At 42.2% G+C, this 12979-nt stretch overlaps 1 protein-coding gene across 3 annotated transcripts in view; it reads left to right on the forward strand.

The window, feature by feature from the left end:
* The window catches only part of FBXO42 (F-box protein 42), an 85874-nt gene that overhangs the window by 50842 nt on the left and 22053 nt on the right, over positions 1-12979 (forward strand). The window lies entirely within an intron of this gene.

Below are 12979 nucleotides of genomic sequence, written 5' to 3' on the forward strand. Positions count from 1 at the left end.
CAGGCCAGCAGGGGGTCAGTTGGGGGCGATTAGGCTGGCAGGGAGGGCAGTGAGGGGTGACTAGGCCAGCAGGGGGTGGGGGCAGTTAGGAGTGACTAGACTGGCAGGGAGGGGGCAGTTGGGGGCTACCTGGCCGGCAGTGGGGGGCAGTTAGGGGCGATCAGGCAGGCAGGGAGGTGAGTGATTAAGGAGCCAGTAGTCCAGGATTGTGAGAGGGATTTCCGACTGCCGGTTTAGGCCCAATCCCACGGATCGGGCCTAAACCGGCAGTCGGGCATCCCCCAAGGGGTCCTGGATTGGAGAGGGTGCAGGCTGGGCTGAGGGCGCCCCCCCCTCCACCTTTGCACAAATTTCATGCACTGGGCCTCTAGTTATACAGTAATTAACAAATAATAATACAAGAATAAACTGTTTTGCATACTCACAACTATAAACCTATTTTTGCCCACCCTATAGATTCCTTGGCCTCACAGCAGACTCACTCACATAATCTCAAGGGATTGGGGATAGGGTAACGGATCTCTATTTTTTTAAAAAAGAGAAAATGGCCCTGGCTTGTGGTGCTCAGTGGTTAGAGTGCCCCCCCCCCCAACCCCCGCACTGAAGTGTCTTGAGTTCAATTCCCAGTCAAGAGCACATACCTGTTGCAGGTTTCATCCCTGGCCTGATCGGGTGTGTGAGGGAGGCAACCAATCGGGCGTGTCTCTCTCACAATGATATCTCTCTCTCCCTCCCCTCCCTCTCTCTCTAAAAAAAGAGAGAGAGAGAGAGAGAGAGAGAGAGAGAGAGAAAATGTCCCAGTTGATTCTAAACCTAGCTAAATTTGTAAATCCTGGATCCCTAAGACATCTTGTTTTCTTATTTTGCAATCTGTGACTTCACTCTGTTATCACAGTCTATTAGGTAGGTGTATAATGTGCCAAACAATTGTTAAGGAAGAAGCATGGCTGCTCCTTGCAATCTTAGATGCTGCTTTTACCCTAATCAGTCAGTAGTGGTCTACTGTCAGAGGAAATGATTATGGAGAGGGCTTAGAGGGTAGGGTGTTGGTTACCCCAGATTCTGCGTACATACTCTCTAACCTTCAAACCAACCCATTTAGGTTGGCACTACTATTATATCCATTTTACAGATGAGGAAACAAAAGCTCGGAGAATCACCTAGTAATTTACTAAAGATCACACAACCAATAGGTAATGGAGCAGTGATTGAAACCCAAGATTTTGTCTCTAAAGTCTTTTATTTTCTACTATGCCATGCTGTGAGTAGTTTTATCTTTTCTATAATTTATTTCATATTTCTCCATTTTTTTAAATAAACTTTCTAATTTTAGAATAGAACAGAGAGTTCCCATCTACCCCACCTCCAGTTTTCCCTATTGTTAACATCTAGTCTTAATATTGCATTTGTAACAGTTAATGAACCAATATTGATGCATTATTATCAATTAAAGTTCATACTTTATTCAGATTTCCTTTTAAAAAAAATGTCCTTTTTCTGTCCCAAGATCCCTTCCAGGATATATTACATTTAGTCTTCGTGTCTCCTTAATTTTTCTCTTGGTTGTGACAGTAGTTCAGACTTCCTTGTTTGATGACCTTGATAGTTTCAAGGAGTACTGTCAGATATATTTTGGACTGTCATTGAGTTTGGGTTTGTCTGATGTTTTTCTTGTGGTTAGACTAGAATTACAAGTTTTGGGGAGGAAGTCCATGGAGGTAAAGTGCCCTTCTCGTCACATCATATCAAGGGTACATACTGTCCACACGACTTATCACTGTTGTTAACTTTGATCACCTGACTGAGATAGTGTTTATTAGATTTCTCCACTGTAAAATTACTCCCCTTCCTCTGTTTAAAATTCTTTTCTGTGGTGTATTTTTCTTCCTTTTCCTGTAATTTCCTTTTCTTTGTTTGTAGTTGCCCTTGTTCCTTTATATTCCATTGAATTTGGGGGGAACAGCTAAGCTCTCCGGCCAGTATGTCAGGAAAGGATAATGAGCAGAAAGTATGTCATCTGAAGTAACCTTTTCACAGCTTAGAGAATTTTTAAACATCAATATGGCTTGCCTCTTAAAATTTTTTGGTGGGGAGCAGGATGTTCAAGACAACTTATCCTTTATTTTTCAATATGTTTTTTATTGATTTCAGAGAGAGAAGAAGGGAGAGGGAGAGAAAAGAAGAGAGAAATATCGATGTGAGGTAGAAACATTGACCGGCTGCCTCCACACACACCCCGACCAGGGATCCAGCCCCAAACCTGGGCATGTGTCCCAACCAGGAATCCAACCGGTGACCTTTCAGTGCACAGGACGGCACTCAACCAACTGAGCCACATAGGCCAGAGCAGACAACATAACTCTGTTATTATGACCTAACACAATCAAGATCTTTGTAGCTATACAGAATAAGAAGCTCTGATGGAAATAATTTTATTCCTTTAAGACTATTCCCTAAAAGAATAATCACATCTTCCAAAATCACTGAGTAATCCTTCAGCAAAGCTCGTTTACTTTTGGAGTCAGGGGCAGGAAAAGTATTGGTTATATTGGATGTCTGTAGGAAAGCCAGGACATCCTTAGAAGCTGGAAAGTGCTAGAACTGTCCAGAGATAACTGTCCACAGTATCATTGTTTTGCTGACTATGTAAATGACACCTTAAAAATGATGCACGTAGGGCTCTTGGATCTATGGATGAAGCTTTCTGTTCTGTGTCTAATGAAAAAGCTTAGTCTTCAGTTCTCTACTGCCCTCCTTGAGCCTTGGGTTATGGCATCAGGAAATGTCAAAACAAATAAACGAGTCTGGAACTGGTACCTGGCACCAGGTATACCCAAAACAGCCCACAGGAGAGTCTGTTCTGGGAAAGATCACCTAGTTCTTCCCTTGGCTTAGGTCCCAGGTGTCAATGCTGTCATTGAAATAGCTGCATGCGGAATTTTTTAGAATGTATTAGTATACTCATAATCATTAGATTCTGTTTTACATTAAAGCACTTTATACATTTTTTAAAATTACCATCATACGCAGATATGTTATGAGAATGCCAGGTCTCTGTAGATGCGTGAGAAGTGGATGCTTATCAACTGGTAAATACTGAACCATGTAACCAGAGGATATACTTGCCTTTCAAATACACTACAAGTTTCTATTCTCTGTTCTAAAAGCAGATCATTGAGCTCACTGTTTTAATATTTTTGTGAATATGAAAGCCAATTAATTCTACCTTACGGATCTTTTCTTGATTATCAAATGTATTGATTACCAAAATATACTAAAATCTAACCTTGCCCTAACCCGTTTGGCTCAGTGGATAGAGCGTCGGCCTGCAGACTGAAGGGTCCCAGGTTCGATTCCCGTCAAGGGCATGTACCTTGGTTGCGGGCACATCCCCAGTGGGGGATGTGCAGGAGGCAGCTGATCGATGTTTCTCTCTCATCGATGTTTCTAACTCTCTATCCCTCTCCCTTCCTCTCTGTAAAAAATCAATAAAATATATTTAAAAAAAAATCTAACCTTAGCTTTATCTCTCCATGTTGAAAATCCAGCATCCTTTAACTTTTATTCATTTGATCCAACTCATGAGCCTTTTCTATCCTTTCTTAAAACTCTTTAAAATTTTTCTTATTTGAGACAGAAATCCAGAATGTTGCTGAGAATAGGCAGTGACTCTCCTTAGAATTCTGAGCTTTCATATCTTACATTGTGATCCTGTCTGCCTACCATCTCGACGAGCAATTCTTGGTTGCTCTCAGACTATGTAGTGTCTCTGTTTATTCTCAGATATCCACATAATCGCCCCCACAGCACTTTGTGTTTTATGACTACAATGAACTTCATTTTGCTTGATGCCCTATCCCTGTATATCTCCAGTGCACAGATATATTAACTTTATTTTATGTTTGAATGAAATTGTAGAAATCTAATCCGATATGGGAGAATGCAAAAGAAGTTAGAAGTCATTTCTAACTTCTGCTTCCCCATGAATGACTGTTGGTTTCCAGGATACTCAGCAGTGCCATGTATCCTCACGCCTAGAGCACATTGATCTTTATTCTCTATATAATCAGGATCAGGCCCATTGCTCAAGTTTCTAGCTCTTGTGAATTTGAAGAGATTTTGTAAAGAATCTACAGGGTGTTTTTTCTAGGTGGGTGAGAATTGTGATTGGTCATTTATTAACTTAAAAATATTAACTTGAATTTTGGGAGGCTTCTTTGCTTTTCAAATCTCAGTAGCTACCTTTCATTTCTTCTTTCTATCAAAGCAGTGCCCTGATAATTTCTTCTTTTTCATAGTTTTCTCTGGAAGTGATTATGGGTTATAGATTTTATATTGGATGTGTTGGCTTTTACACTGTGTTCTTTTTTGCCTTCTCTCCCATTTTAGTAAGCTTTCTGAAATCCCATAGCCCAATCTTGAAATGTTGCTAACTGTTTGAGTTACATCTATGAGTTATAGGGTAGGTGCATTTTAAGAGAGTAATGTGTTCTTGAAGACCTCACATAATGAATTTTAATTCTGACAATGGGTTGCTGCTATTTCTGTTTACTGGTAAAAGTAGTAGGTGATGGCATGTGACAACAGTGTAAACAGGGTTTATAATTCACTCTACCAACTTTGAACTAGCCATTCTTTTCTTCTTAATAATACTTTATTAAGACATAATTTACATATAGTAAAATGAACAAATCTTAGGTGTACAACTCAAAGACTTTTTGCATATGTATACAGCCATGTGATCATCACGTAGATCATGGGTGGGGAGCACCCGATTCGTGGGCCCAAGAAGTCATTTGGTCTATCTGGCCCTGCCTAGGCATCAGGGGTGAGTTAATTAAGTGGTTGATCAAATATAGCAGGCTAATTTTTAAGTTGATAATTTTGTATGGCCCACAGATGATGTTATAAATATCCAAATAACCCTTGGCAGAAAAAAGGTTCCCCACCCCTGACCTAGATCAAGATACAAAATACTTTTTTTTTTAAACATATTTTATTGATTTTTTACAGAGAGGAAGGGAGAGGGATAGATAGTTAGAAACATTGAGAGAGAAACATCGATCAGCAGCCTCCTGCACACCCTTTACTGGGGATGTGCCCGCAACCAAGGTACATGCCCTTGACCGGAATCGAACCTGGGACCCTTCAGTCTGCAGGCCGACGCTCTATCCACTGAGCCAAACCGGTCAGGGCAAGATACAAAATACTTTTATCACCTCAAAAAGTTCTTTCATGCCCCCTCTGCTGCTAATACCACTCTCCACAGACGTAACCACTATTCTGACTTCAAACTTTCTTTTTTGAGATTCATCTTTTTTTTTTTTTTTGAGATTCATCTATCAGTAGTTAAATGCTATGAGTGTTCCACAATGTGAATATACCACTTTATTTTTATACCATTCTCCTATTGATGGGTACTTGGGTTATATAAGTTTGTTTGTGGACATAAGCACTCATTTCTTAAGACTTACTTAACCTGAAAAAATATTTTAGATGTAAGTATCCCAGAGATTTCTCCATTCACTTAGTCCTGCTCTAGTAGGAAGATCTGAGATTTGGGGAGGAAAGACTACTTGGCTAATAATTAAAGGTACTATTCATGACCTAAAGTGATGGGAGGAATATATTGTGAGAGGGAAGGAGGCTAGTTAGTTAATACCATTACGAGCATGATTTTTGTGCCAGGCAACCACAGGTTTGCATCCAGATCTCTGTTGCTTAGTAAGTGGGTGACTTTAGATTATTTAACATCTCATTTGCGTCACCTTTAGGGTAGAGATGATAATACCAACCTTTCATAATTTTTGTTCAGATTATATACAATATAGTACTCAGATGGAGAGGGATATAGAAAATGAAGTACTAGACAAGGAGTGGAGAGTGGTTATAAGTTATCCTCCAGTTCTCAAAGCTTAAAAAGTGACTGCATTCATTGCTTTGTTTATTCATTTTCATGCCTTTATTTATTGAGTGTTTATGCCCAGTGCTGTTATAGGTACTAGAGATACAGGTGTGAACAAGAAGCAGGGTCTACTGGGGGAAGACAGAATAAACAGATAAATCAATACAAAGAGAATATAAAGAACTAAGAAGAAAATAACTGGTACTGCAAGAGAGTAGATGGGATGTTTAAAATAATTTATAAAATATGTATAGAGCCAGGACTTATATTTAAAAGGAAATCTGATTTGTGAGGAGAAAAGTAGCAAACTAACAATTAGGATTCTGTTAACAATTTGTTACAGTTTATTTTTAAGGCTGATTGTTTTCATTAAGATTATATATTTGATGAAAATAACTATGAAGTATTTGAATCTCCATCTACATTTTTTTTTATTTTCATAGAAGGAAGACACCCAATTGCCCAAATACCACTTACATATGCTAATCTCTATGAAGAAGGCATAAGATGTTACTTAGGTGGCTAAATTCTTTGTTGTATTAGCTTCTTCCAGATCCATGGACCAGGTCCTGGTTAATCTTCTTTATGAGTTGGTGATTTCTCCTTGTCTCCTCTAGCCCTATGCAATCCTGGAACAGCCTGGATCTGTGGTGGTCTCGGGAGATGTGAATGAGCGCAGAGCCAGTGGGTTCCCCTAGGAAAGGAAGGAATCCTTCCTGTTTGTTTATAAAGTTCAGATCCTGGGATTTTACCAGAATACATGCTTTTCTAAGGTGGGTACATATTCTCTCCTGCTGGAGAGAAGAGTGGGAAAATGCATAGCACAAATCTGGGTAACTTTTGATACTTTGGGGGAGAGAATAGATAAGATTATGCCATATTTCAGTTTGGCTCTCTCCCGCCTAACTAGGATTTTCCTGTTTTGACACCAGGCCAGACACTGTATGACTAGTAGCATTGTTTTCACTTCTAAACAGAGCCACTTACAAAAAGTACCCCTGCCCCCTTATAACTGCAATTAACAATTTATCAGATTAAACTGAGACTCTGGACCTCCTCTCCTTCCCCAGAAATTGAATCAAAAGTCTACTTGAAATGGTAACAAGGAACTATTACTGGTTTTCATGTTGTTAATTTTTAGCTGATAAGTGCTACCCTATTCATCAAACGGCCTGGGTCTGTTGTGCGGGTTTGTTTAGAAGTGAAAACAATGCCAATAGGGAATTTCGTTTGTCCCTGCCTGTGGCATATATAGTTATATAGGATCTAAAAGTTTCTTATGCCCATTATAAAAGTTCCTCTTGTTTTGGATGTTCTGTTAAAGACCAGGGAGTTATGTTTATAAAGATAATCATATAATAATAATCACTCTTATCTCCTTCTATATCTATTATTTTCATTGTTGAATTCACACTATGTCTAAAGTTGGTTTGTCTCATTGTGGTAAAATATACCAAACATAAAATTTACCATTTAAAAAAAAATAGACAATGTGAACAATATAAGCTTATATTTGATGTCCAAATATACCAGGTAGGGCAAAAATAGGTTTACAGCTGTTCATATGAAACATAATACAATAATCCTATCTAATAAAGAGGGAATATGCTAATTGACCCTCACACCGTTGCAAAGATGGCAGCGCCCACAGCCAATAAGGAGGGAATATGCTAATTGACTGCCCTGCCCTCAAAGATAGAGCGTCGGCCTGCGGACTGAAGGGTCCCAGGTTCGATTCCGGTCAAGGGCACATGCCTGGGTTGCAGGCTCGATCCCCAGTTGGGGGCGTGCAGGAGGCACTCAATCAATGATTCTCATCACTGATGTTTCTATCTCCCTCTCCCTTCCTCTCTGAAATCAATAAAAATATATTAAAAAAAAAAAAAAGATGGTGGCGCCCATAGCCAATAAGGAGGGAATATGCTAACTGACTGCCATGCCTTCAAAGATGGCGGTGCCCACAGCCACAAGATGGCGGCACCCAGTCTCCTTAGCCCCGCCAGGGTGGCAGGCGTGCGGCAAGCTCTGCACACCTGCCTCCAGAGTCCCTCAGTCCCCTCAGCCCCCCAGCTGTCCAGGGCCAGCCTGAGGCTCAGGCAAGCCTCAGATGGCGGCTGCCCAGCTGCCCAGGTCTGGCTCGTGGTGCAAGTAACCAGGGCTGGCCAAGGCTTGCGCTGCTGGCAGTGGCAGCAGCAGAGGTGTGATGGCCTTCCCCTGATCACCGGGTTACCTCCCACCCCTGAGGGCTCCCAGACTGTGAGAGGGGGAGAGGCCGGGCTGAGGGACCTCCCCTCCAGTGCATGAATTTTCATGCACCGGACCTCTAGTTTTAATAATAAAAATATGTGCCCTGAAGCCTGAGATCCAGACAGGCTTTGTTTTATATCAGTTAGTTGTTTTGATATCAACCAGTAAATTTCTGGTCATGTTGCAACAGAGGAATAAAATAAGGAAAGGAAAAAAAAAAGCGTGTGGGACAATTAAACTTTCGAAGTGTTTAACCTTTCCCCTGCTGAAAGGCACACTGATGCCTCCAGTGTAGGTCGTGATAACTGGAACTAGTTTTCATCCCAACTCATGAGGTTCTAGCCATTTGCTTCCATGAGTTGGTTCAGTTCAGTAACGTTTCAGAAAAAATAGTTCCTGTCTCTAGCATCTTATATAATAAAGAGGTAATATGCAAATTGCCATCACGCCCTCGCACAAAATGGCTGGCAGGGGAGGGCAGTTGTGGGTGACCAGGCCTGCAGGGGAGGGCAGTTGGGTGGGACCAGGCCTGCAGGGGAGGGCAGTTGGGTGGGATCAGGCCTGCAGGGGAGGGCAGTTGGGGGGACCAGTCCTCCAGGGGAGGGCAGTTGAGGGTGACCAGGCCTGTAGGAGAAGGCAGTTGTGGGGGGAAACCAGGCCTGCAGGGAATGGCAGTTGGGGGGGACCAGGCCTCCAGGGGATGGCAGTTGGGGGCAACCAGGCCTGCAGAGGAGGGCCATTGGGGGGAACAGGCCTGCAGGGGAGGGCAGTTAGGGGCGACCAAGCTGGCAGGGGAGGGCAGTTGGGGGCGATCGGGCTGGCAGGGGAGCAGTTAGGCTTTGATCAGGCTGTCAGGAGAGTGGTTAGGGGTTGATCAGGCTAGCAGGCAGAAGTGGTTAGGGGAAATGAGGCAGGCAGACAGGTGAGTGGTTGGGAGCCAGCAGTCCTGGATTGTGAGAGGGATGTCTGACTGCCGGTTTAGGCCCGATCCCTGTGGGATCCCAGATTGGAGAGGGTGCAGGCTGGGCTGAGGGACACCCCCTCCAGTGCAGGAATTTCATGCACCGGGCCTCTAGTAGTATATATAATCTTATTGGGAGACTCTAACTAGATAATTTCAACACAGTGTGCTAAATGCTAATTGAGGTAAACACGGGATGTCCCCTCCCCATCCACTCCTCCCTCTAGGAAGGCCTTTAGCCCCACTTGGAAAGAGATGGTGCTGGTTCAGGAGAAACAAGATGGCGGCATAAGGTACAAACCTGTACGTGCTGCCCCCCACAACAACATTAAAACTACAACTATAAGACAAAACAGCTATCATCCAGAACCACGGGAAAGCTGGCCGAGTGGAAGTTCTACAACTAGAAGGAAAGAAAAAAGCGCATTGAGACTGGGTAGGAGTTGCAGAGGCGCCAAGAACAGAGGTACGGAGGCACGCATGAGGCGGCTGCACCTGGTGCGCGGTTTTTTTAAATCGGAAAGGAATACAAGCTCTCGAATGCACTGAACTCATTTACAGCGAGACTCTGGGGTCCCAGACTCCTACGGGGAGAAACTGGACTGTCTTGCAGCGGGTTGGAAAGCGAGGGTGACTTTCTCGCAGAGCTGCTCGCAGGGGTCATTGTTGCTGTGGGGGCGCGGGACTCGGGGACGCAGAGACACGGAGTCGCAGAGACGGCTGATGACAGCCATTGCTGCTTGCTCCGCCCTGGTGATTCTCTGAGACCCCGCCCCACTCAATTTACATCCCCACCCCAGCTGTGCGCAGTGGCGCAAAGGAATCACCTGCACTTTTGCAGCCTAACCTAACAAACTGCAGCTGGGTCAAAGAGCTCCAAAACTTCCAAACCCCAAACAAAGAGGAGAAATCTGCTGATATCACTGTAGCTCCTGCTGGGGTGGGATTCACACAGTGGTTGACTTGGAGATCTAGGAGCCAGGGTACCCCTGGTCATACACCAGATTTCAACTCCTCACATCCATAAGGGACACACTCAAGAAACAGACTCAGTGAGCACCAAAGCCCCACTGAAGCAAGTCCTACCCCATAAGGGTGTCTCCAGCACAGCAGTTCTTCCACTGTAGACACAGTGGGTCCTCGCAGTCAGCCAAAAATGCAGAGACAAAGAAACATGTCACAAATGAAAGAAATGGAGGAAAGCAAACTAATGGAGTACATAGAGTTCAAAACCACAGTTATAAGGTTACTCAAGAATCTTCTACGAACCTCCAAGGAACTTAGTGAGACCTTTGAGGATCTTAATGAGAATGCCAAAAAAATGGAAAAGGACCAGTCAGAAATTAAACATACACTGACTGAAATTAAAAATAATATACAGAAATCCAACAGCAGACTCAAGAATCAAGTCAAAGATTTGAAATACGAAGAAGCAAAAAACACCCATCCGGAAAAGCAAAACGAAAAAAGAATCCAAAAATATGAAGATAGTGTAAGGAGCCTCTGGGACAACTTCAAACGTACCAATATCCGAATTATCAGGGTGCCAGAAGAAGAGAGAGAGCAAGATACTGAAAGCCTATTAGAAGAAATCATGACAGAAAACTTCCCCTACCTGATGAAAGAAATAGACTTACAAGTCCAGGAAGTGAAGAGAACCCCAAATAAGAGGAATCCAAAGAGGACCACACCAAGACACATCATAATTAAAATGCCAAGGGCTAAAGACAAAGACAGAATCTTAAAAGCAGCAAGAGAAAAACAGTTGGTTACCTACAAGGGAGTACCCATACGACTGTCAGCTGATTTCTCAACAGAAACCATGCAGGCCAGAAGGGAGTGGCAAGAAATATTCAAAGTGATGAATACCAAGAACCTACAACCAAGATTACTCTACCCAGCAAAGCTATCATTCAGAATTGAAGGTCAGATAAAGAGCTTCACAGATAAGAAAAAGCTAAAGGAGTTTATCACCACCAAACCAGGATTATATGAAATGCTGAAGGATATTCTTTAAGAAGAGGAAGAAGAAAAAGGTAAAGATAAAAATTATGAACAACAAAGTGACAACAAATAAATTATCAACAAGTGAACCTAAAAATTAAGTCAGAATAAACTGGTGACTATAATAGAAGCAGGGGCATAGAAAGGGAGTGGACTGACAGTTCTTGGGGGGAAGGAGGTGTGGGGGGTGCGGGAAGAGACTGGACAAAAATCTTACACCTATGAATGAGGACAGTGGCAGGGGGTAAGGGCATGGGGTGGGGTGGGAACCAGGTGGAGGGGAGCTATGGGGGGAAAAAAGAGGAACATCTGTAATAATCTGAACAATAAAGATTTATTAATTTAAAAAAAGAGAGAGATGGTGCTGGCAGAGATCCTGAAAAAAGCCACATCTATGCAGAATGATTTAGTTCTTTTGATTCCAGTACCATGTCCTTTGTGACTAACTTAAATCCCTATTTTAGGCTAAGTTAAAAGAGCACACTTGACTAGAACCAAGTCTTAGAAAGCAGGAGTTAGAGCTTCTGTAGTGACTTTGCCAAAGGATAACTTTATATTTGCCTCCTACTTCCCTTCTTTACAATAAGCATGTTTTTGTATCTTCTGTGGGCATCTATCTAAATGCAAAGACTTATTGTAATTATTATTGGCCACATTGATATTAACATGGAAGTATTTTCAACATCAGAAGAGAAATTGATACCTATTCTAGATAGAACCCCAGAGGTCCTGGCTGCCTACTTTGGAGACCATTCTGAATAGTTATTTGTCTTCAAGATGTTTACAGCCCAAGAAGGTTCTTTTATACTCATGAACTGTGACGTGTTCTCAGTTTCCTTTTACCTCCTTATTCCTCAAATCAGAAAATCGTGACACACGCTTTTCTTGTTTCCATTACAAAGTGTTACCTATAAAATTAAAACAGAGATGTAAGCAGTTAAATGTTAACTCCAGTAGTTTAAAGAAAAACTAAAGGGTCTCTTGCCTCCTAAGTTGTTCCAGTCTGTCCTCTTGTGCCCTCTAGGTTTTCTGATTCAGATGCTAATGTGGTATTCTGGAAAATGCCTCTCCAAATTATTCTTCTCCTGACCTCTGAACTCTTGCTATCAAGGTCAGTCTCTTCACACACCACCATAATGACAGCTCTATCTAGCCCAAGGCTTGATAAGCTTCCCAAGACCCAGCTTGGGTCCTATCAGCAAAATTAATCTCTCCCCCCAGCTCTCTCCCATGCACACACCAACTCAAGGCTCCTCACTGGTACAAGAAAATACCCACACAAAAGAAACTGTGAGGTAGGGTTGTTGGTTAATCTTATCTATCTGGTCTCATTTTGCCCTCAAGGCCAGTTTTGTGTGGGGAGGACTAGTGTAGTACATATGGAGTGAATACCTTTCATTGGACCTACCCTGAGAAAGTCAGTATGTGTGAAGGTTGTTAATATGAAATGGAGAATATGAACTGAAGCGTCAGTACCATTATTCATTCTTTAATGTCCCCTTTGGCATCATTACTATAACACAATTTGAAAGTATTCAGGGAAAAATTTTTGACTGCCAGTTAAGAAGCAATTTAGACCATGCTCCCTTTAAAAGGAAACACACAAAAACATTCCAGAATTTCATGAGCGAAGTGGAGATGTTTTTGTCCAGAACCTTTCTTCTGGACTCATTGGCATGCTAGTGAGTCCCACAGTTAAATTTTTCATGCTCATAGTTTTCTTATTTTCAAACTTTACCTCTTATAAGTCCCTAATTCCTAGTTTAAATCTTTCTATTTTCAGAGCCACTTATGTTGTTATATGTAAGTCTTAAAGTGATTTGCCAGAAAGCCAGTAGGTGGAAAACATTTTAAAATTATTT

The sequence above is a fragment of the Myotis lucifugus genome, unplaced genomic scaffold, assembly GCF_000147115.1.
Source record: "Myotis lucifugus unplaced genomic scaffold, Myoluc2.0 scaffold_720, whole genome shotgun sequence".
NCBI lineage: Eukaryota > Metazoa > Chordata > Mammalia > Chiroptera > Vespertilionidae > Myotis > Myotis lucifugus.